Below are 22,912 nucleotides of genomic sequence, written 5' to 3' on the forward strand. Positions count from 1 at the left end.
CGATTTTTAATGGAAGACATTTCCTTTCTCGACACAGGATTCAAGTTGCCACTTATTATACCTTTCCAGAAAACTCAAAGACGGACTTTCAAACAGGGGAATGTAGAGCAAGCTTTAACCCTGTGAAAAGAATGGACATGTCAGAGAGCAGCTTCTTCGAGTGCTTCTTTCTGTTTTTTATTGGGCGACATTTGACTTTTTGCCATAGTGTTCAATGTGTTCCGAATATCACTCTTTTGGTTTTACAGGAACAGAGTTCAAACTGTGCCATATGAGAAGAAAGTTATAGCTGCCTGAGTGGAATGCACACATCACCAAGCAGTTTCTCAGAAAGCTTCTCTCTAGTTTTGATCTGACTCTATTTCCTATTTCACCGTAGGCCTGAATGTGATCCCAAATATCCCATCGCGAATCCATCCACGAGGGAGATTCCAAGCTGTGTAATGTAAAGAAAGCTTCAGCTATGTGAGATAATTAAACATAGCAAAAAGCTGATTTACAGAAAGCCATTTTCCAGTTTTTTTCGGAGGATATTTCCTTTTTCACCATAGTCCTGAATATGCTCTCAATGGTCCCTTCCTGGATCCGTCCATGACAGTTTCCAAGCTGTGTAATATAAAGAAAGTTTATCTATATGAGATGAATACACGTATAACTGAGTAGTTTCCTAGAAAGCTTCTTTCCAATTTTTTTCTGAGGCTATTTCTCTTTTCACCATCGGCATCAACATGCTCTGGAATATCACTTGGTACCTGTTGCTGCAAAAGGGTTTCACTGACGTTGTATGAGAAGGGAGGTATAACACTGTGAGTGGAATGCACATGTCACAAAGCAGTTCCTCGGAAAGCTTCTCTCCAGTTTCGTTCTGAACGTATTTCCTATTTCACCGTAAGCTTCAAAGTGCTCGCAAACATGCCATCAAACGCTAAACATACACAGGGTTAGAAAATGATCAATGGAAAGAGGCTTATCTGAGTGAGAGAAATTAAGACGAAACAAATCAGTTTCACAGAAAGCTTTCTTCTGGATTTTACCTGAGGATATTTCTTTCTCCATATTCTAAGGATCATTCCCAAATGTCCTTTCTCAGATTTCTGAAAAACAGTGATTTCAAGCTGCTGAATTGAAAGAATAATTTAACTCCTTGAGATGAATGCACACATCAAAAGCAGTTGTTTAGAAAGATTCTCTGCAGGTTTCATTGGAAGACGTTTCCTCGCTCACCACAGGCCTCTGGGTGTCACTGAATATCCCTTCATAGATTATCAACGACAGAATATCGAAACTGGGCAACATAGAATAAGCATTAACTGTGTGAAATGAATGCACATATCAGGGAGCAGATTCCTGGAACGCTTCTTCCTCGATTTTATTTCAGTTATTGCGCTATTCACCGTGGCCCTCAATGCATTCCGAAATAACACTTTTTTCAGTTTCACAAAAACAGTGTTCAAACACTGCTTTGTGAGAAAAGATGTATAACTCCCTCAGTGGAATGCATACATCACAACATAGTTTCTCAGAAAGCTTCTATCCAGTTTCTCTGAAGACATATCCTCTTTCACCGCAGGCATGAATGTGCTCCCAAATGTCCCTTCCTGAATGTGTGCCTGACAGAGTTTCCAAACTGCGTAATATAATTAAAGTTTTAACTATGTGAGACGAATAAATATATCTAACACAAAGTAGTTTCACAGAAATCTTCTTTCCAGTTTGTGTCTGAGGATATTTCCTTTTTCACCATAGTCGTCGTTATACCCCCGAATATTTCTTGGTAGCTTTTTCTCCAAAAGGGAATCCAGAATCCTCTAGGAGAAGAAAGGTATACTTCTGTGAGTGGAATGCACACGTCACAAAGCAGCTCCTCAGAAATTTTCTCTCCAGTTTCTATCTGTAGTAGTTTCCTATCTCACCGTAAGCCTCAAAGCGTTCCTGAATATCCCTTGGCAGACTAAACAAAAACAGTGTTATAATACAGCTCAATGAAAACAGAAGCTTAACTGTTTGAGCGGAATTCACATGACACAGAGTAGTTTCACAGAAAGCTTCCTTCTGGTTTCTCTCTTAGGTTATTTCTTTTTCAGGATATTCTAAAGAGCGATTCCAAATGTCCTTTCACAGATTCCCCAGAAACAGTGATTTAAATCAGCTCAATCCATGGAATGATTTAACTCTATGAGATGAATACAAACATCTGAAAAGAGTTGTGCAGGAAGCTTCTCTCCAATTTTCAATGGAAAACATTTCCTTGCCTCACACAGGCCTCCGTTCACCACTTACTATCCCTTCGATGAACCCTCAAAGACCAACTTTCAACCTGGGAAGTGTAGAGTAAGATTTAACCCTGTGAAAAGAATGTACATGTCAGAGAGCAGTTTCTTAAAGTGCTTCTTTCTGTATTTTATTGGACGACATTTCACTTTTTGCCCTAGTCTTCAATGTGCTCTGAATATCACTCTTTTGGTTTTACAGGAACAGTGTTCAAACTGTGCCTTATGAGAAGAAAGTTATAACTCCCTGAGTGGAATGAACACATCACCAAGCAGTTTCTCAGAAAGCTTCTGTCCAGTTTTTATCTGACTATAATTCCTCTTTCACCATAGCACCGAATGTGATCCCAAATATCCCTTTGCGGATCCATCCACGAGGGTGTTTCCAAGCTGCCTAATGTAAAGTAAGCTTCATCTATGTGAAATGAATAAACATAGCAAAATGAGATTCACAGAAAGCTTCTTTCCAGTTTTTATCTGAAGATATTTCCTTTTTCACCCTAGTCTTCCATGTGCTCCCGAAGCCCCTTCGTGGATCCGTCCATGACAATTTCCAAGGTGCGTAATGTAAAGAAAGTCTTACTATGTGAGATGATTACGCATATCACAGAGTATTTTCCTACGAAGCGTCTTTCCAGTTTTTGTCTGAGGCTATTTCCCTTTTTCACCATTGACATCAACATGCTCCCGAATATCACTTGTTACCTGTTTCTCCGAAAGGGGTTTCCCGACACTGTATGAGAAGAGAGGTATAACACGGTGAGTGGAATGCACACGTCACAAAGCAGTTCCTCGGAAAGCTTCTCTCCAGTTTCGGTCTGAACATATTTCCTTTTCCACCGTTAGCATCAAAGTGCTCCCGAATATCCCATCACATGCTAAACATACACAGGGTTAGAAAACTGTTCAATGACAAGAGAGGCCTAACTGAGTGAGAGGAATGAAAACGACATGGGGCCGTTTCACAGAAAACTTCCTACTGGATTTTTCCGGAGGATATTTCTCTCTTCATATTCTAAGGAACGTTCCCAAATGTCCTTCCTCAGATGCTGCAAAAAGAGTGATTTCGAGCTGGTCAATCCAAAGAATTGTTTAACTCTTTGAGTCGAATGCACACATTGCAAAGCAGCTGCTCAGAAAGTTTCTCTGTAAGTTTCCTCAGAAGACATTAAGTTGCTAAACCCAAGCCTCCGGGCATCACTAAATATCTTTTCACAGATTCTTCAAACACAGAGTTTTGAAACTGGGTAACATAGAGAAGCATTAACACTGTGAAAGGAATGCACATATCAGAGAGCAGGTTCTTGGAACGCTTCTTTCTCGATTTTATTTCAGCATATTTCACTACTCGCCATAGTCTTCAATGTGAACCGAAATATCACTATTTCGGTTTCACAGGGACAGTGTTCAAACACTGCCTTGTGAGAAAGAGGTATCACTCCGTGAGTGGAATGCATATATCACAAAGTAGTTTCTCAGAAAGCTTCTATCCAATTTTTATCTGAAGATATCTCCTCTTTCACCGTAGTCCTGAATATTCTCTGGAATGTTCCTTTGTGGATCCGTTCATGACGGAGTTTCCAAACTGTGTAATATAAGAAAAATTTTAACTATGCAAGATGAATAAATATATCTAACACAAAGCAGTTTCACAGAAATCTTCTTTCCAGTTTTTCTCTGAGGATATTTCCTTTTTCACCATAGCCCTCCCTATACTCCCAAATGTCTCTTAGTAGCTTTTTCTCCACAAGGGATTCCGGGATCCTATATGAGAAGAAAGTTGTATTTCTGTGAGTGGAATGCACATGTCAGAAAGCAGCTCCTCAAAAACCTTCTCGCCAGTTTCTATTTAATGACTTTCCTTTGTCACTGTAAGACTCAAAGGGTTCCAGAATATCTCTGTGCAGACTAAACAAAAACAGTGTTATAATACTGCTCAATGAAAAGTGAAGCTTAACTGTGTGAGCAGAATTCACATGACACCGAACCCTTTCACAGAAAGCTTCCTTCTGGTTTTCTCTGAGGTTACTCCTTTTTCAGGATATTCTAAAGAGCATTTCCAGATGTCCTTTCTCAGATTCCACAGAAACAGTGATTTCAAACTGCTCAATCCAAAGAATCATATAACGCTATGAGATGAATACAAACATCAGAAAAGAGTTGCACAGAAAGATTCTCTCCAAATTTCGATGGAGACATTTCCTTGCTTGACACAGGATTTTCGTTGCCACTTATGATTTCTTCACAGGAACCTCAAAGACCGACTTTCAAATTGGGAAATGTAGACCAAGCTTTAACCCTGTGAAAAGAATGGACATGTCAGAGAGCAGCTTCTTCGAGTGCTTCTTTCTGTTTTTTTTATTGGGCAACATTTTACTTTTTGCCGTAGTGTTCAATGTGCTCCGAATATCACTCTTTTGGTTTTACAGGAACAGAGTTCAAACTGTGCCATATGAGAAGAAAGTTATAGCTGCCTGAGTGGAATGCACACATCACCAAGCAGTTTCTCAGAAAGCTTCTCTCTAGTTTTGATCTGACTCTATTTCCTATTTCACCATAGGCCTGAACGTGATCCCAAATATCCCATTGCGAATCCATCCACGAGGGAGAGTCCAAGCTGTGTAATGTAAAGAAAGCTTCAGCTATGTGAGATAATTAAACATAGCAAAATGCTGATTTACAGAAAGCTTCTTTCCAATATTTTTCTGAAGATATTTCCATTTTCACCATAGTCCTGAATGTGCTCTCGGTGGTCCCTTCATGAATCCGTCCATGACAGTTTCCAAGCTGCATAATGTAAAGAAAGTTTATCTATGTGAGATGAATACACATATCACAGAGTAGTTGCCTAGAAAGCTTCTTTCCATTTTTTTTCTGAGGCTATTTCCCTTTTCACCATCGGCATCAACATGCTCTCGAATATCACTTGGTACATGTTCCTCCAAAAGGGTTTCACCGACGCTGTATGAGAAGGGAGGTATAACACTGTTAGTGGAATGCATATGTCACAAAGCCGTTCTTCAGAAAGCTTCTCTCCAGTTTCGTTCTGAAAGTATTTCCTATTTCACTGTAAGCTTCAAAGTGCTCCCGAATATGCCATCACACAGCAAACATACACAGGGTTAGAAAACTGATTAAAGGAAAGAAGGGGTGAACTGACTAAGAGGAATTAAGATGACACAAAGCAGTTTCGCAGAAAGCTTTCTTCTGGATTTTACCTGAGGATATTTCTTTTTCCATATTCTAAGGATCATTCCCAAATGTCCTTTCTCAGATTTCTCAAAAACAGTGAGTTCAAGCTGCTGAATCCAAAGAATGGTTAAACTCCTTGAGATGAATACACACATAGAAAGCAGTTGCTCAGAACTTTTCTGTGCAGATTTCATTGGGAGACGTTTCATCGCTCAATAGATGCCTCCACGCGTCACTAAATATCTCTTCACAGATACTTCAAAGGCAAAGTTTCGAAACTGGGCATCATAGAGTAAGCATTAACTCTGTAAATTGAATGCACCTATCAGAGAACAGATTCGTGGAACACTTCTTCCTTGATTTTATTTCAGTGTATTTCACTATTCGCCATAGTTCTCCATGTGTTCCGAAGTATCACTTTTCGACTTCATAGGAATAGTGTTCAAACACTGCCTTGTGGGAAAAGAGGTATAATTCCCTGAGTGGAATGCATACATCACAAAGTATTTTCTCCGAAAGCTTCTATCCAGTTTTTATGAGAAGATATCTCCTCTTTCACCATAGGCCTGACTGTTCTCCCGAACGTCTCTTCACAGATCTGTGCACTATGGAGTTTCCAAACTGCATATTATAATTAAATTTTTAACTATGCGAGATGAATAGATATATCTAACACAAAGCAGTTTCACAAAAATATGCCTAAGTGTTTTTGTCTGATATTATTTCCTTTTTCAGTATAGCTTTCCCTATACTCCCGAATGTCTATTTTGTAACTTGTTCTCCAAAAGGAATTCTGGAATCCTCTAGGAGAAGGAAGGTATATTTCTGTGAGTGGAATGCACACGTCATAAATCAGCTCCTCAGAAAGCTTCTCTCCAGTTACTATCTGAAGACGTTTCCTTTCCTACCATAAACCTCAAAGCCCTCCAGAATATCCCTTCACAGACTAAACAAAAACCGTGCTATGATACATCTCAATGAAAAGGGAAGCTTAACTATGTTAGCGGAACACAAGTGACACAGAGCAGTTTCACAGAAAGCTTCCTTCTGGTTTCTCTCTGAGGTTATTTCTTTTTCAAGATACTCTAAAGAGAGTTTCCAAATGTCCTTGTTCAGATTCCACAGAAACAGTGATTTCAATCTGATCAATCCAAAGAATGATTTAACTCTATGAGATGAATACAAACATCACAAAAGAGTTACGCAAAAACTTCTCTCCGATATTTGATGTAAGACATTTCCTTGAATCACACAGGCCTATGGTTGCCACTTAATATCTCTTCGTAGAAACCTGAAAGACCAACTTTAAAACTGGGAAATGAAGAGTAAGCTTTAACCCTGTGAAAATAATGGACATATCAGATAGCAGTTTGTTCGAGTGCTTCTTTCTGTTTTTTCTTGGACGACATTTCACTTTTTGTCATAGATTTCAATGTGCTCCGAATATTACTCTTTTGGTTTTACAGGAACAGTGTTAAAACTGTGCCTTATGAAAAGAAAGTTATAACTCCCTGAGTGGAATGCACACATCACCAAGCCTTTTCTGAGATAGCTTCTCTCCAGTTTTAATCTGACTATATTTCCTCTTTCAACATAGGCCCAAATGTGATCCCAAATATCCCTTCACAGATCCATCCACGAGGGAGTTTTCAAGCTGCGTAATGTAAAGGAAGCTTTATCTCTGTGAGATGAATAAACAGCAAAAACAGATTCACAGAAAGCTTTTTTCACTTTTTATCTGAAGATATTTCCTTCTTCACCATAGTCCTGGATGTGCTCTCGAACATCCCTTCGTGGTTCCATCCATGACAGTTTCCAAGCTGCATAATATAAAGAAAGCTTTACCAATCTTAGATGATTACACATATCAGTGAGTAGTTTCCTAGAAAGCTTCTTACCAGTTTTTTTCTGAGGCTATTTCCCCTTTCACCATCGGCATCAACATGCTCCCAAATATCACTGGTACCTGTTGCTCTGAAACGACTTGCCCAACGCTATATGAAACGTGAGTTATATCAGTGTCAGTGGAATGCACATTTCACAAAGCAGTTTCTCAGAAAGCTTCTCTCCACTTTTTATCTGACTGCTTTTTCTATTTCACCTTAGGCGTCAATGTGATCCCAAATATCCCTTCGTGAATCTGCCCAAGAGGGAGCTTCCAAGCTGCGTAAAGTAAGGAAAGCTTCATCTCTGTGAGATGAATAAGCATAGCAAAAAGCAGATTCACAGAAAATTTCTCTCCAGTTTTTATTTGAAGATATTTCCTTTTTCACCACAGTGCGGAACGTACTCCTGAAGGTACCTTCGTGGATCCGTCCATGACAGTTTCTATGCTGCGTAATGTAAAGAAAGCTTTATTTATGTGAGATAATTACACATATCACAGAGTAGTTTCCAAGAAGGCTTCTTTCCAGTTTTTGTCTGAGGCTATTTCGCTTTTCACCATCGGCATCAACATGCTTCCGAATTCACTTGGTACCTATTTCTCCAAATGGGTTTCCCAGACCCTGTAAGAGAAGAGAGGTATAACACTGTGGGTGGAAAGTACACATCACAAAGCAGTTCCTCGGAAAGCTTCGTCCAGTTTTGGTCTGATCATATTTACTTTTTCAAAGTAAGCCTCAAAGTGCTCCTGAATGTCTCATCACACGCTAAACATACCCAGGGCTAGAAAACGGCTCAATGAAATGAGAGGCTTAACTGAGTGAGAAGAATTAAGATGACACAGAGCAGTTTCACAGAAAGATTCCTACTGGAATTTTCCTGAGGATATTTCTTTCTCCATATTCTAAGGATCGTTACCAAATGTCCTTCCGCAGATTCCACAAAAACTGTAATTTCAGGCTACTCAATCCAAAGAATGTTTTAACTCTATGAGACGAATACACCCATCGCAAAGCAGTTGCTCAGAACGTTCCTCTGCTAGTTTCATCAGAAGAAGCTTTCTTGCTAACCACAAGCCTCTGGGCCTCATAAGCATCCCTTCACAGATTCCTCAAAGACTGAGTTTTGAACCTGGGCAACACAGAGTAAAAATTAACTCTGTGTAATGAATGCATATATGAGAGAGCAGATTCTTGGAACACTTCTTCCTCGATTTTATTTCAGTATACTTCACTACTCGCCATAGTCCTCAATGCATTCCAAAATATTACTTTTTGGTTTCAGCGGAACAGTGTTCCAACACTGCATTGTGATTCACAGCAACCTCAAAGACCGAGTTTCAAACTGGAAAATGTAGAGTAAGTTTTAACCTAGTGAAAAGATTGGACATATCAGAGACCAGTTTCTTCGAGTGCTTCTTTGTTTTTCACTGGACTACATTTCACTTGCCATATTCTTCAATGTGCTCCGATTATCACTTTTGTTTTTATAGGAACTGTGTTCAAACTGTGCCTTATGAGAATAAAGTTATAACTCCCTGAGAGGAATGCACACATCACCAAGCAGTTCCTCAGAAAGCTTCTCTCCACTTATTACCTGACTATATTTCCTATTTCGCCTTAGGCCCAAATGTGACCCCAAAAATATCCCTTCGTGGATCCATCCACGAAATAGTTTCCAAGATGTGTAATGTAAAGAAAGCTTCATCTTGTGAGATGAATAAACATAGCAAAAAGCAGATTGACATAAAGCTTCTTTCCAGTTTTTATCTGAAGATATTTCCTTTTTCCCCATAGTCCAGAATGTACTCACGACGGTCCCTTCGTGGATCCATCCATGACAGTTTCCAACCTGCGCAATGTAAAGAAAGCTTTATCCATGTGAGATGATTAGAGATATCACATAGTAGTTTCCTAGAAAGATTCTTTGCAATTTTTGTCTGAGGCTATTTCCCTTTTCACTGTCAGCATCAACATGCTCATGAATATCACTTGGTACCTGTTTCTCCAAAAGGGATTTCCCGAAGGTGTATGAGAAGAGAGGTATAACACTGTGCTTGGAATGCACAAGACATAAAGCAGTTCCACGGAAAGCTTCTCTCCAGGTTTGGTCTGAACATATTTCCTTTTACAACGTTAGCTTCAAAGTTCTCCCGAATATCCCATCACCCACTAAACATACACAGGGCTAGAAAACTGCTCCATGGAAAGAGAGGCTTATCAGTGTGAGAGGAATTAAGACAACACAGAGCCGTTTCATAGAAAGCTTCCTTCTGGATTTTACCTGATGATATTTTTCTCTCCATATTCTAAGGATCATTCCCAAATATCCTTCCTCAGATTCCACAAAAACAATGATTTCAAGCTTCGCAATCCAAAGAATGATTTAACTCTAGGAGACGAATACATACATTACAAACCTGTTGCTCAGAACATTCCTCTACATATTTCATCGGAAGACGTTTCCTCTCTCACCAGAAGCCTCTGGGCGTCACTAAATATCCCTTCACAGATTCTTCAAAGACAGAGTTTCGAAACTGGGCAACATAGAGTAAGTATTAACTCTGTGAAGTGAATGTACATATCAGAGAGCACATTCCTGGAATGCTTCTTCCCTGATTTTATTTCAGAATATTTAACTATTCGCCATAGTCCTCAATACGTTCTGAAATATTACTTTTTCGGTTTCACAGGAACCGTGTTCAAACACTGCCTTGTCATAAAAGAGGTATAAACCCCTGAGTGGAATGCATACATCACAAAGTAGTTTCTCAGAAAGTTTCTGTCATGTTTTTATCTGAAGATATCTCCTCTTACACCGTAGTCTTGAATGTGCTCCTGAATGTCACCTCGCAGATCTGTGCATGACAGAGTTTACATACTGCGTAATATAATTAAAATTTTAACTATGTGAGATGAATAAATATATGTAACACAAAGCAGTTTCACAGAAATCTTATTTCCAGTTTTTGTCTGAGCATATTTCCTTTTTCACCATAATGGTCGCTGTACTCCCGAATATCTCTTGGTAGTTTTTTCTCCAAAGGGATTCCAGAATCCTCTAGGAGTAGAAAGGTATATTACTGACAGTGAAATGCACACGTCACAAAGTAGCTCCTCAGAAAGCTTCTCTCCAGTTTCTATCTGAAGAAATTTCCCTTCTCACCGTAAGCTTCAAGGACCTCCAGAATATCCCTTCGGAGACTAAGCATAAACAATGTTATGATGCAGCTCAATGAAAAGAGAAGCTTAACAGTGGGAGTGGAATTCACGGAAAACAGAGCAGTTTCACAGAAAGCTTTCTTCTCTTTTCTCTCTTAGGTTATTTATTTTTTATAATATTCTAAACAGCGTTTCCAAATATCCTTTCTCAGATTCCACAGAAACAGTGATTTCAAACTTCTCAATCCAAAGAATGATATAACTCTATGAGATGAACACCAACATCACAAAAGAGTGGCACAGAAAGCTTCTCTCCGATTTTCGATGGAAGGCATTTCCTTGCCTCACACAGGCCTCCGGTCGCCACTTAATATCCCTAGGCAGAACCCTCAAAGACCGACTTTCAAACTGGAAAATGTAGAGTAAGCTTTAACCCTGTGAAAAGAATGGACATATCAGAGAGCAGTTTCCTCGAGTGCTTCTTTCTGTTTTTTATTGGACGACATTTGACTTTTTGCCATAGTCTTCAATGTGCTCTGAATATCAATCTTTTGATTTTACAGGAAAGTGTTCAAAATGTGCTTTATGAGAAGAAAGTTATAACTCCCTGAGTGGGGTGCACACATCACGAAGCAGTTTCTCAGAAAGCGTCTCTCCAGTTTTTATCTGACTATATTTCCTATTTCACCATAGGCCCGAATGTGATCCCTAATACCACTTCGTGGATCCATCCACGAGGGAGTTTTGAAGCTGAGTAATGTAAAGAAAGCTTCCTCTATGTGAGATGAATAAGGATAGCAAGAGGCGGATTCACAGAAAGCTTCTTTACAGTTTTTATCTGAAGATATTTCTTTTTTCACCATAGTCCAGAATGTGCTCCAGAATGTCCCTTCATGGATATGTCCATGACAGTTTCCAAGCTGCATAATGTAAAGAAAGCTTTATCTATGTTAGATGATTACAGATATCACAGAGTAGTTTCCTAGAAAGCTTCTTTCCAGTTTTTCTCTGAGGCTGTTTCCCTTTTCACCGTTGACATCAATGGGCTCCCAAATATCACTTGGTAGCAGTTTTTTCAAAAGAGTATCCCCGACGCTGTATGAGAAGAGAGGTATAACACTGTGACTGGAATGCACACGTCACAAAGCAGTTCTTCTGAAAGCTTCTCTCCAGTTTCGGTCTGAGCATATTTCCTTTTTCACCATAAGCCTCAAAGTGCTCCCGAATATCCCATCACCCACTAAACATACACAGGGCTAGAAAACTGCTCAATGAAAACAGAGATTTATCTGATTGAGATGAATTAAGATGACACAGAGCAGTTTCACATAAAGCTTCCTTCTGGATTTCACCTGCGGATATTTTTTTCTTCATATTCAAAGGATCGTTCCTAAATGTCCTTCCTCAGATTTCACAAAAACAATGATTTCAAACTGCTCAATCCAAGAATGCTTTAACTCTATGAGATTAATCCACACATCACAAAGCAGTTGCTCAGAACGGTTCTCTGTGGGTTTCATGGGAAGGCGTTTACTCGCTCACCACAAGCCTCCAGGCGTCACTAAGTATCGCTTCACAGATTCTTCAAAGACAGATTTTTGAATCTGGGCAACATGTAGTAGGCTTTATCTCTGTGATTTGAATGCACATATCAGAAAGCAAATTCTTGGAACAATTCTTCTTCGATTTTATTTCAGTATATTTCACTATTCGTCGAAGTCCTCAAGGCATTCCAAAATATCACTTTTTCGGTTTGACAGGAAGAGTGTTCAAACACTGCCTTGCGAGAAAAGAGGTATAACTCCCTCAGTGGAATGCATGCATCACTAAATAGTTTCTCAGAAAGCTTTTATCCAGTTTTTATCTGAAGATATCTCCTCTTTCACCGTAGACCTGAATGTGCTCCCGAATGTCGATTCACAGATCTGTGCCTGACAGAGTTTCCAAACTGCATAACATAATTAAAGTATTAACTATTCGAGAGGAATAAATATATCTAACACAAAGCAGTTTCACAGAAATCTTCTTTCCAGTTTTTGTCTGAGGATGTTTCCTCTTTCACCGTAGCCTTCTGTATACTACCAAATATCTGTTTCGCAGCATTTTCAAGAAAAAAGTTTCCAGAATCCTCTAGGAGAAGAAGGGTATATTTCTGTGAGTGGAATGCAAAAGTCGCAAAGCATCTCCTCAGAAAGCTTATCTCCAGTTTCTATCTGAAGACGTTGCTTTTCTCACCATAAGCCTCAAGGCTCTCCAGATTATCCCTTCGCAGACTAAACAAAAACAGTGTTGTGATACAGCTCAGTGAAAAGAGAAGATTAACTGTGTGAGCGGAATTCACGTGACATAGAGCAGTTTCACAGAAAGTTTCCTTCTGGTTTCTCTCTGATGTTATTTCTTTTTCAGGATATTCTAAAGAGCGTTTCCAAATGTCCTTTCTCAGATTCCACAGAAACAGTGATTTCAAACTGCTAAATGCAAAGTATGATTTAACGCTATGAGATGAATAACAACGTCAAAAAAGACTTGCTCTGAAAGCTTCTCTCCGATTTTCGATGGAAGACATTTCCTTGCCTCAAACAGGCCTCTGGGTGCCACTTAGTATCCCTTTGCAGAATCCTCAAAGATTGACTTTGAAATGGGGAAATGTAGAGTAAGCTTTAAACCTGTGAAAATAATGGACATGTCAGAGAGCAGTTTCTTCGAGTGCTTCTTTCTGTTTTTTATTGGATGACATTTCACTTTTTGCTGTAGACTTCAATGTGCTCCGAATATCACTCCTTTGGTTTTACAGGAACAGTTTTCAAATTGTGCCTTATGAGAAGAAAGTTATAACTCCCTGAGTGGAATGCACACATTACCAAGCAGTTTCTCAGAAAGCTTCTCTCCAGTTTTTATCTGACTATATTTGCTATTTCACCATAGGCCCAAATGTGATCCCAAATATCCATTCGCGTATCAATATATGAGGTATTTTTCAAGCTGCGTAATGTAAACTAAGCTTCAGCTCTGTGAGGTGAATAAACATAGCAAAAAGCAGATTCACAGAAAGCTTCTTTGAAATTTTTTCTGACGATGTTTCCTTTTTCACCATAGTCCTCGATGTGCTCCTGAAGGTCTCTTCATGGATCCTTCCATGACAGTTTCCAAGCTGCATAATATAAAGAAAGCTTTATCTATGTGAGATGATTACACATATCACGCAGTAGTTTCCTAGAAAGCTTCTTTCCTGTTTTGGTCTGACTCTATTTCCCTTTTCACCATCGGCATCAACATGCTCCCGAATATCACTTGGTACCTTTTCTTCCAAAAGGGTTTCCCCAACGCTGTATGAGAAGGGAGGTATATCATGGTGACTGGAATGCACATGTCACAAAGCAGTTCCTCGGAAAGCTTCTCTCCAGTTTCGGTCAGATCATATTTCCTTTTTCATCGTTAGCCTCCAAGTGCTCCCAAATATCCTATCACACGCTAACCATACACAGGGCTAGAAAACTGCTCAATGAAAAGAGAGGCTTATCTGAGTGAGAGGAATTATAACAACATAGAGCAGTTGCACAGAAAGCTACCTTCTGGATTTTACCTGATGATATTTCTTTCTCCATATTCTAAGGATCGTCACCAAATATCCTTCCTCAGATTCCACAAAAACAGTGATTTCAAGCTGCTCAATCCAAAGAATGGTTTAAATCTAGAAGAGGAATACACACATCACAAAGCAGTTGGTCAGAACGTTTCTCTGCAGGTTTCATCAGAACACGTTTCCTCAGTCACCACAAACCTCAGGACGTCACTAAATATCCCTTCACAGATTATGCAAAGACAGAGTTTCGAAACTGGGCAACACAGAGTAAGCATTAACTCGGTGAAGTGAAAGCACATATCAGAGAGCAGATTCTTGGAACGCTTTTTCCTCTATTTTATTTCAGTATATTTCACTATTCACCCTAGTCCTCAATGCGTTCTTAAATATCACATTTTGGGTTTAACAGGAACAGTGTTCAAACACTGCCTTGCGAGAAAAGAGGTATAACTCCCTGACCTGAATGCATACATCACAAAGTAGTTTCTCAGAAAGCTTCTATCCAGTTTTTGTCTGAAGATATCTCCTCTTTCACCGTAGGCCTGAATGTGCTCCCGAACCTCCCTTCGTGGATCTGTGCATTACAGAGTTTCCAAACGGCATAACATAATCAAAGTTTTAACTATGTGAAATGAATGAATTTATCTAACACAAAGCACTTTCACAGAAATCTTCCTTCCAATTTTTTGTCTGCGGATATTTTCTTTTTCACCATAGCCTTCCGTATTCTCCCGAATGTCTGTTTGCTAGTTTCTTCTAGAAAAAAGTTTCCGGAATCCTCTGGAAGAAATGTATATTTCTGTGAGTGGAATGCACACGTCACAAAGCGCCTCCTCAGAAAGCTTCTTTCTGGTTTCTATCTGAAGACGTTTCCTTTCTCACCATAAGCCTCAAGGCCCTCCAGATTATCCTTTCGCAGACTAAACAAAAACAATGTTATGGTACAGCTCAATGAAAAGAGAAGGTTAACTGTGTGAGTGGAGTTCACATGACACAGAGCAATTTCACAGAAAGCTTCCTTCTGGTTTCTCTCTGAGGTTATTTCTTTTTCAGGATATTCTAAAGAGCGTTTCCAAATGTCCTTTCTCAGATTCCACAGAAACAGTGATTTCAAACTGCTCACTCAAAGGAATGATTTAACTCTATGAGATGAATGCAAGCATCACAAAAGAGTTGCTCAGAAGGCTTCTGTCCGATTTTCAATGCAAGGCTTTTCCTTGCTTCAAACCGGCCTCTGAGTGCCACTTACAATCCCTTCACAGAACACTCAAAGACCGACTTTCAAAATGGGGAACCTAGAGTAAGCTTTATCCCTGTGAAAAGATTGGACATGTCAGAGAGCAGTTTCTTCGACTGCTTCTTTTTTGGTTTTTATGGGAAGACATTTCACTTTTTTCCATAGTCTTCAATGTGCTCCGAATATCACCCTTTTGGTTTTAAAATAACAGTGTTCAAACTGTGCCTTATGAGAAGAAAGTTATAACTCCCCAGGTGGAATGCACACATCACCAAGCAGTTTCTCGTAAAGTTCCTTTGCAGTTTTTATCTGACTGTATTTGCTATTTCACAATAGGCCCGAATGTGATCCCAAATATCCAGTCGTGGATCCATCCACGAGGGAGTTTTCAAGCTGCGTAATGTAAAGAAAGCTTCATCTATGTGAGATGAATAAACAAAGCTAAAAGCAGAATCACAGAAAGCTTCTTTAAAGTTTTTATCTGAATATATTTCCTTTTTCACCATAGTCCTGGATGTGATCATGAAGGTCTCTTCATGGATCAGTCCATGACAGTTTCCAAGCTGCATAATGCAAAGAAAGTTTTATCTATGTGAGATGATTACATATATCACAGAATAGTTTCCTAGAAAGCATCTTTCAAGGTTTTCTCTCAGGCTATTTCCCTTTTCACCAATGGCATCAACATTCTCCTGAATACCACTTGGTACCTGTTTCTCCAAAAGGGTTTCCTCAATGCTGTATGAGAAGAGAGGTATAACACTGTGAGTGGAATGCACACGTCACAAAAGCAGGTCCTGAGAAAGGTTCTCTCCAGATTCGCTCTGTACATATTTCCTTTTTCACCGTTAGCCTCAAAGTGCTCCGGAATATCCCATCACAGGTTAAACATACACAGGGTTTGAAAACTGTGCAATGAAATGAGAGGCTTAATTGTGCACAGGAATTAAGACAACAGAGAGCAGTTTCACGGAAAGCTTCCTTCTGGATTTTTCTGAGGATATTTCTTTCTCCATATTCTAAGGATCGTTCCCAAAAGTCCTTCCTCTGATTCCACAAAAACAGTGATTTCAAGCTGCTCATTCCAAAGAATGGTTTAACTCTAAGAGACGAATACACACATCGCAAAGCAGTTGCTCGGAACATTTCTCTGCAGGTTTCATCGGAAGACGTTTCCTTATTCAACACAAGCCTCCGGGCGTCACTAAATATCCCTTCACAAATTCTTCAAAGACAGACTTTCGAAACTGGGCAACATCAAGTAAGCATTAACTCTGTGAAGTGAATGCACATATTAGAGAGCACATTCTTGGAACGCTTCTTCTTTGACTTTATTTCAGTGTATTTCACTATCCGCCATAGTACTCAATGTGCCCCAAAATATCACTTTTTCGGTTTCACATGAACAGTGTTCAAATACTGCCTTGTGAGAAAAGAGGTATAAGTCCCTCAGTAGAATGCATACACCAAAAGGATATTCTCTGAAAGCTTCTATCCAGGTTTTATCTGAAGATATCTCCTTTTTCACTGTGGGCCTGAATGTGCTCCCAAATGTCCCTTCGTGGATCCTTTCATGACGGAGTTTCCAAACTGCATAATATAACAAAAGTTTTAACTATGCAAGACGAATAAGTATATCTAATACAAAGCAATTTCACAGAAATCTTCTTTCCAGTTTTTTTCTGAGGATATTTTCTTTTTCACCATATCTGTCCCTATACTCGCGAATGCCTCTTGGTAGCTTTTTCTCCAAAAGGATTTCCGGAATCCTGTATGATAAGAAGGGTATATTTCTGTGAGTGGAGTGCACATGTCAGAAGGCAGCTCGACAGAATGCTCCTCTCCAGTTTCTGTCTAAAGTTGTTTCCTTTCTCATCGTAAGGCTCAAAATGCTCCAGAATATCCTTTCGAAATCTAAACAAAAACAGTGTTATGATACTGATCAATGAAAGAGAAGCTTAACTGTGTGAGCAGAATTCACCTGACACATATAAGTTTCACAGAAAGATCCCTTCAGGATTCTTTATGAGATTATTTCTTTTTCATGGTATTCTAAAGAAGGTTTCCAAATGTTCTTTCTGAGATTCCACAGAAGCAGTGATTTCAAACTGCTCAATCCAAAGAATAATTTAACTCTCTGAGATGAATGAAAACATCACAAAAGAGTTGCCCAGAAAGCTTCTCTCCAATTTTCGATGGAACATATTACGTTGCCTCACTCAGGCCTCCGATTACCACTGAAAATCACTTCGCAGCACCCTCAAAGACCGACTTTCAAACTGGGAAATGTAGAGTAAGCTTTAACCCAGTGAAAACAATGGACATGTCAGAGAGTAGTTTCTTCGAGTGCTTCTTTCTGTTTTTTATCAGACGGCATTTCACTTTTTGTCATAGTCTTCAATGTGCTCTGAATATCAGTCTTTTGGTTTTACAGAAACAGTGTTCAAACTGTGCCTTATGAGAAGAAAGTTATAACTCCCTGAGTGGAATACCCACGACACCAAGCAGTTTCTCAGAACGCTTCTCTCCAGTTTTTATCTGACTATATTTGCTATTTCACCATAGGCCCCAAGGTGATCCCAAATATCCCTTCGTGGATCCATCCACGAGGGAGTTTCCAAGCTGCATAATGTAAAGAAAGCTTCATCACTGTGAGATGAATAAACGTAGGAAAAAGCAAATTCACTGAAAGCTTCTTTCCTTTTTTATCTGAAGATATTTCCTTTTGACCATAGACCTGAATGTGCTCCCGAAGGTCCCTTCGTGGATCCGTCCACGACAGTTTCCAAGCTGCGTAATATAAAGAAAGCTTTATCTATCTGTGATGATTACACATATCACTGCGTAGTTTCCTAGAAAGCTTCTTTCCAGTTTTTGTCTGATGCTATTTCCCTTTTCACCATCGGCATCAACATGTTCCCGAATATCACTTGGTACGTGTTGCTCCAAAACGGTTTCTCCAACGCTGTATGAGACGAGAGGTGTAACACTGTGATTGGAATGCACAAGTCAGAAAGGAGTTCCTCAGAAATATTCTCCCCAGTTTTTATCTGACTCTACTTGCTATTTCACCATAGGGCTCAATGTGATCGGAAATATCCCTTCGTGAATCCATCTGTGAGGGAATTTCCAAGCTGCATAATGTAAAGAAAGCTTTATCCGTTTGAGATGATTACACATATCACAGAGTAGTTTCCTAGAAAGCTTCCTTCCAGTTTTTGTCTGATGCTATTTGGCTTTCTACCATCAAAATCGAGATGCTCCCGAATATCACTTGGTACCTCTTTCTCCAAAAGGGTTTCCCCAACACTGTATGAGAAGAGAGGTATAACCCTGTGACTGGAACACACACATCACAAAGCAGTTCCTCGGAAAGCTTCTCTCCAGTTTCAGTCTGAACATATTTCCTTTTTCACCACAAGCCTCAAAGTGCGCGCGAATATCCCATCATTTGCTAAACATACACAGGGCTAGAAAACTACTCAATGAAAAGGTAGGCTTAACTTAGCGAGAGGAATTAAGGCGACTCAGAACAGTTTCACAGAAAGATTCCTACTGGATTTTGCCTGAGGATATTTCTTTCTCCATAATCTAAGGATCATTCCCAAATGTTTTTCCTCAAATTCCTTAAAAACAATGATTTCAAGCTGCTCAGTCAAAAGAATGGTTTTCTCTATGAGATGAATACACACATCGCAAAGCAGTTGCTCAAAACGTTTCTCTGCTAGTTGCATCGGAAGATGCTTTCTTGTTGACCACAAGCCTCCGGGCGTCAATAACTATCCCTTTACAGATTCTTCAAAGACAGAATTTTGAACCTGGGTAACGAGGAATAAATATTAACTTTGTACAATCTATGCACATATCAGAGAGCAGAATCTTGGAATCCTTCTTCCACGATTTTATTTCAGTATATTTCACTACTCGCCATAGTCTTCAATGGGCTCTGAAATATCACTTTTTCTGTTTCACAGGAACAGTGTTCAAACACTGCCTTGTCAGAAAAGAGGTATAATTCCCTGAGTGGAATGCATACATCACAAAGTGGTTTCTCAGAAAGCTTCTATCCAGTTTTTATCTGAAGATATCTCCTCGTTCCCCGTAGGCCTGAATGGGCTAACGAACATCCCTTCGCGGACCTGTGCATAATGGAGTTTACAAACTGCGTAATTATAATTAAAGTTTTATCTATGCGAGATGAATAAATATATCTAACACAAAGCAGTTTCACAGAAATCTGATTTCCTGTTTTTGTCGAGGATATTTCTTTTTTCACCATAGGCCTCCCTATACTCTCCAATATCTCTTGGTAGCTTTTTCTCCAAAAGGGATTCTGGAATACTCTAGGAGAAGAAAGGCATATTTCTGTGAGTGTAATGCACACGTCACAAAGCAGCTCTTCAGAAAGCTTCTCTCCAGTTTCTATCTAAAGATGTTTCCTTTCTCACAGTAAGCCTCAAAGCCCTCCAGAATATCCCTTCGCAGAGTAAACAAAACAGTGTTATGATACAACTCAATGAAAAGAGAAGCTTAACTGTGTGATCGGAATTCACGTGACACAGAGCAGTTTCACGGAAAGCTTCCATCTGGTTTCTCTCTGAGGTTATTTCCTTTCCAGGATTTTCTGAAGAGCGTTTCCAAATGTCCTTTCTCAGATTTCACAGAAAGAGTGATTTCAAACTGCTCAATCCAAAGAATGATATAACACTATGAGATGAATACATACATCACAAAAGAGTTGTGCAGAAAGCTTCTCTCCGAATTTCGATGGAAAATATTTCCTTACCTCATAAAGGTCTCTGGTCACGACTTACTATTCCTTCGTAGAACCCTCAAAGATCAACTTTCAAACTGGGAAAAGTAGAGTAAGCTTTAATCCTGTGAAAAGAATGGACATGTCAGATAGCAGTTCCTTAGAGTGCTTCTTTCTGTTTTTTTTTTTTTTTTTTTGGACGACATTTCACTTTTTGCCATAGTCTTCAATGATGAGATCCAAAATATCCCTTCGTGGATACATCAGTGAGGGAGTTTCCAAGCTGCATAATGTAAAGAGAGCTTCATCAATGCGAGACAAATTAACATAGCAAAAAGGAGATTCACAGAAAACTTCTTTCCAGTTTTTATCTGAAGATATTTTCTTTTTCACCATAGGCAATAATGTACTCCCGAAGGTCCCTTCTTGGATTCGTCCATGACAGTTTCCAAGCTGCGTGAAATAAGGAAAGCTTTATGTATGTGAGATGATTACAAATATCACAGAGTAGTTTCCTAGAAAGCTTCTTTCCAGTTTTTGTCTAAGGCTATTTCACTTTTCACCAACGGCATCATCATGCTCCCGAATATCACTTGGTACCTGTTTCTCCAAAAGGGTTTTCCCGAAGCTGTATGAGAAGAGAGGTAAAAAACTGTGACTGGAAAGCACACGTCACAAACCAGTTCATCAAAAAGCTTGTCTCCAGTTTAGGTCTGAACATATTTCCTTTTTCACCATTAGCCTCCAAGTGCTCCAGAATATCCCATCACATGATAAACATACACAGGGTGAGAAAGCTGCTCAATGAAAAGAGAAGTTTATCTGAGTAAGAGGAATTAAGATGACTTGGAGCAGTTTCACAGAAAACTTCCTTTTGGATTTTACCTTAGGATATTTCTTTCTCCATATTTTAAGGATCATTCCAAAATGTCCTTCCTGAGATGCGAAAAAACAGTGATTTCAAGCTGCTCAATCCAAAGAATGGCTTAACTCTATGAGACAAACACACATCGCAAAGCAGTGGCTAAGAACGTTTCTCAGCAGATTTCATCGAAACTCGTTTGCTCGCTCAACACAAGCATCCGGGCGTCACTAAACATCCCTTCTCAGATTCTTCAAAGACAGAGTTTTGAAACTGGGCAACATAGAGTAAGCATTCACTCTGAGAACTGAATGCACATATCAGAGAGCAGATTCTTGGAACGCTTCTTCCTTGATTCTATTTCAGTATATTTCACTATTCACCATAGTCCTCAATGCGTTCTGAAATATCACTTTTTTGGTTTCACAGGAACAGTGTTCAAACACTGCTTTGTGAAAAAAGAGGTATAACTCCCTGAGTGGAATACATACATCACAGAATAGTTTCTCAGAAAGCTACCCTTCAGCTATTATCTGAAGACATCTCCTATTTCACCGTAGGCCTGAATGTACTCCCGAATGTCCCTTCGCGGATCCGTGCATGAGGGAGTTTCCAAACTGCATAATATAATTAGAGTTTTAACTATGCAAGACCCTTTTCGCCCCGCCATTCAAATGCGAAAGCGACTGCCCTGTTGGTTCCAGATGTCTTTTATGTCCAGTAGCAATTTGGTATTTTAAATGAGCATATAGAAGATGGCCGAATAGGAACAGCTTCAGTCTCCATCTCCCAGCGCGAGCGACACAGAAGACCGGCGATTTCTGCATTTTCAACTGAGGTACTGGGGTCATCTCACTCGGGAGTGCCGGACAATCGGTGCTGGTCAGCTGCTGCAGCCCGACCAGCGAGAGCTGAAGCAGGGCGAGGCATCGCCTCACCTGGGAAGTGCGAGGGGGAAGGGAGTCCCTTTTCCTAGCCAGGGGAACTGAGACACACAACACCTGGAAAATCGGGTAACTCCCACCCCAATACTGCGCTGTAACACCGGCACACCAGAGATTGTATCCCACACCTGGCCGGGAGGGTCCCACGCCCACGGAGCCTCTCTCCTTGCTAACACAGCAGTCTGCGGCAATCTAACCGCAAGGCAGCAGCGAGGCTGGGGGAGGGGCGCCCGCCATCGCTGAGGCTTAAGTAGGTAAATAAAGCCGCTGGGAAGCTGGAACTGGGTGGAGCTCACAGCAGCTCAAGGAAACCTGCCTGTCTCTGTAGACTGCGCCTCTGGGGACAGGGCTCAGCTAAAGGAGTAGAAGCCTGTGAAACGCGAACGACTCTGTCTGACAGCTTTGAAGAGAGCAGTGGATCTCCCAACACGGAGGTTGAGATCTGAGAAGGGGCAGTCTGCCTGCTCAAGTGGGTCACTGACCCCTGAGGAGCCTAACTGGGAGACATCCCCCACTAGGGGCAGTCTGACACCCCACACCTCACAGGGTGGAGTACACCCCTGAGAGGAAGCTTCCAAAGCAAGAATCAGACAGGTGCACTCGCTGTTCAGCAATATTCTATCTTCTGCAACCTCTGCTGCTGATACCCAGGCAAACAGGGTCTGGAGTGGACCTCAAGCAATCTCCAACAGACCTATAGCTGAGGGTCCTGACAGTCAGAAGGAAACCTATCAAACAGGAAGGACACCTATATCAAAACCCCATCAGTACGTCACCATCATCAAAGACCAGTGACAGATAAAACCACAAAGATGGGGAAAAAGCAGGGCAGAAAAGCTGGAAATTCAAAAAATAAGAGCGCATCTCCTCCTGCAAAGGAGCACAGCCCATCAACAGCAATGGATCAAAGCTGGTCAGAGAATGATTTTGATGAGATGAGAGAAGAAGGCTTCAGTCCATCAAACCTCTCAGAGCTAAAGGAGGAATTACGTACCCAGCGCAAAGAAACTAAAAATCTTGAAAAAA

This window comes from Piliocolobus tephrosceles, chromosome 4 (genome assembly GCF_002776525.5).
Source record: "Piliocolobus tephrosceles isolate RC106 chromosome 4, ASM277652v3, whole genome shotgun sequence".
NCBI lineage: Eukaryota > Metazoa > Chordata > Mammalia > Primates > Cercopithecidae > Piliocolobus > Piliocolobus tephrosceles.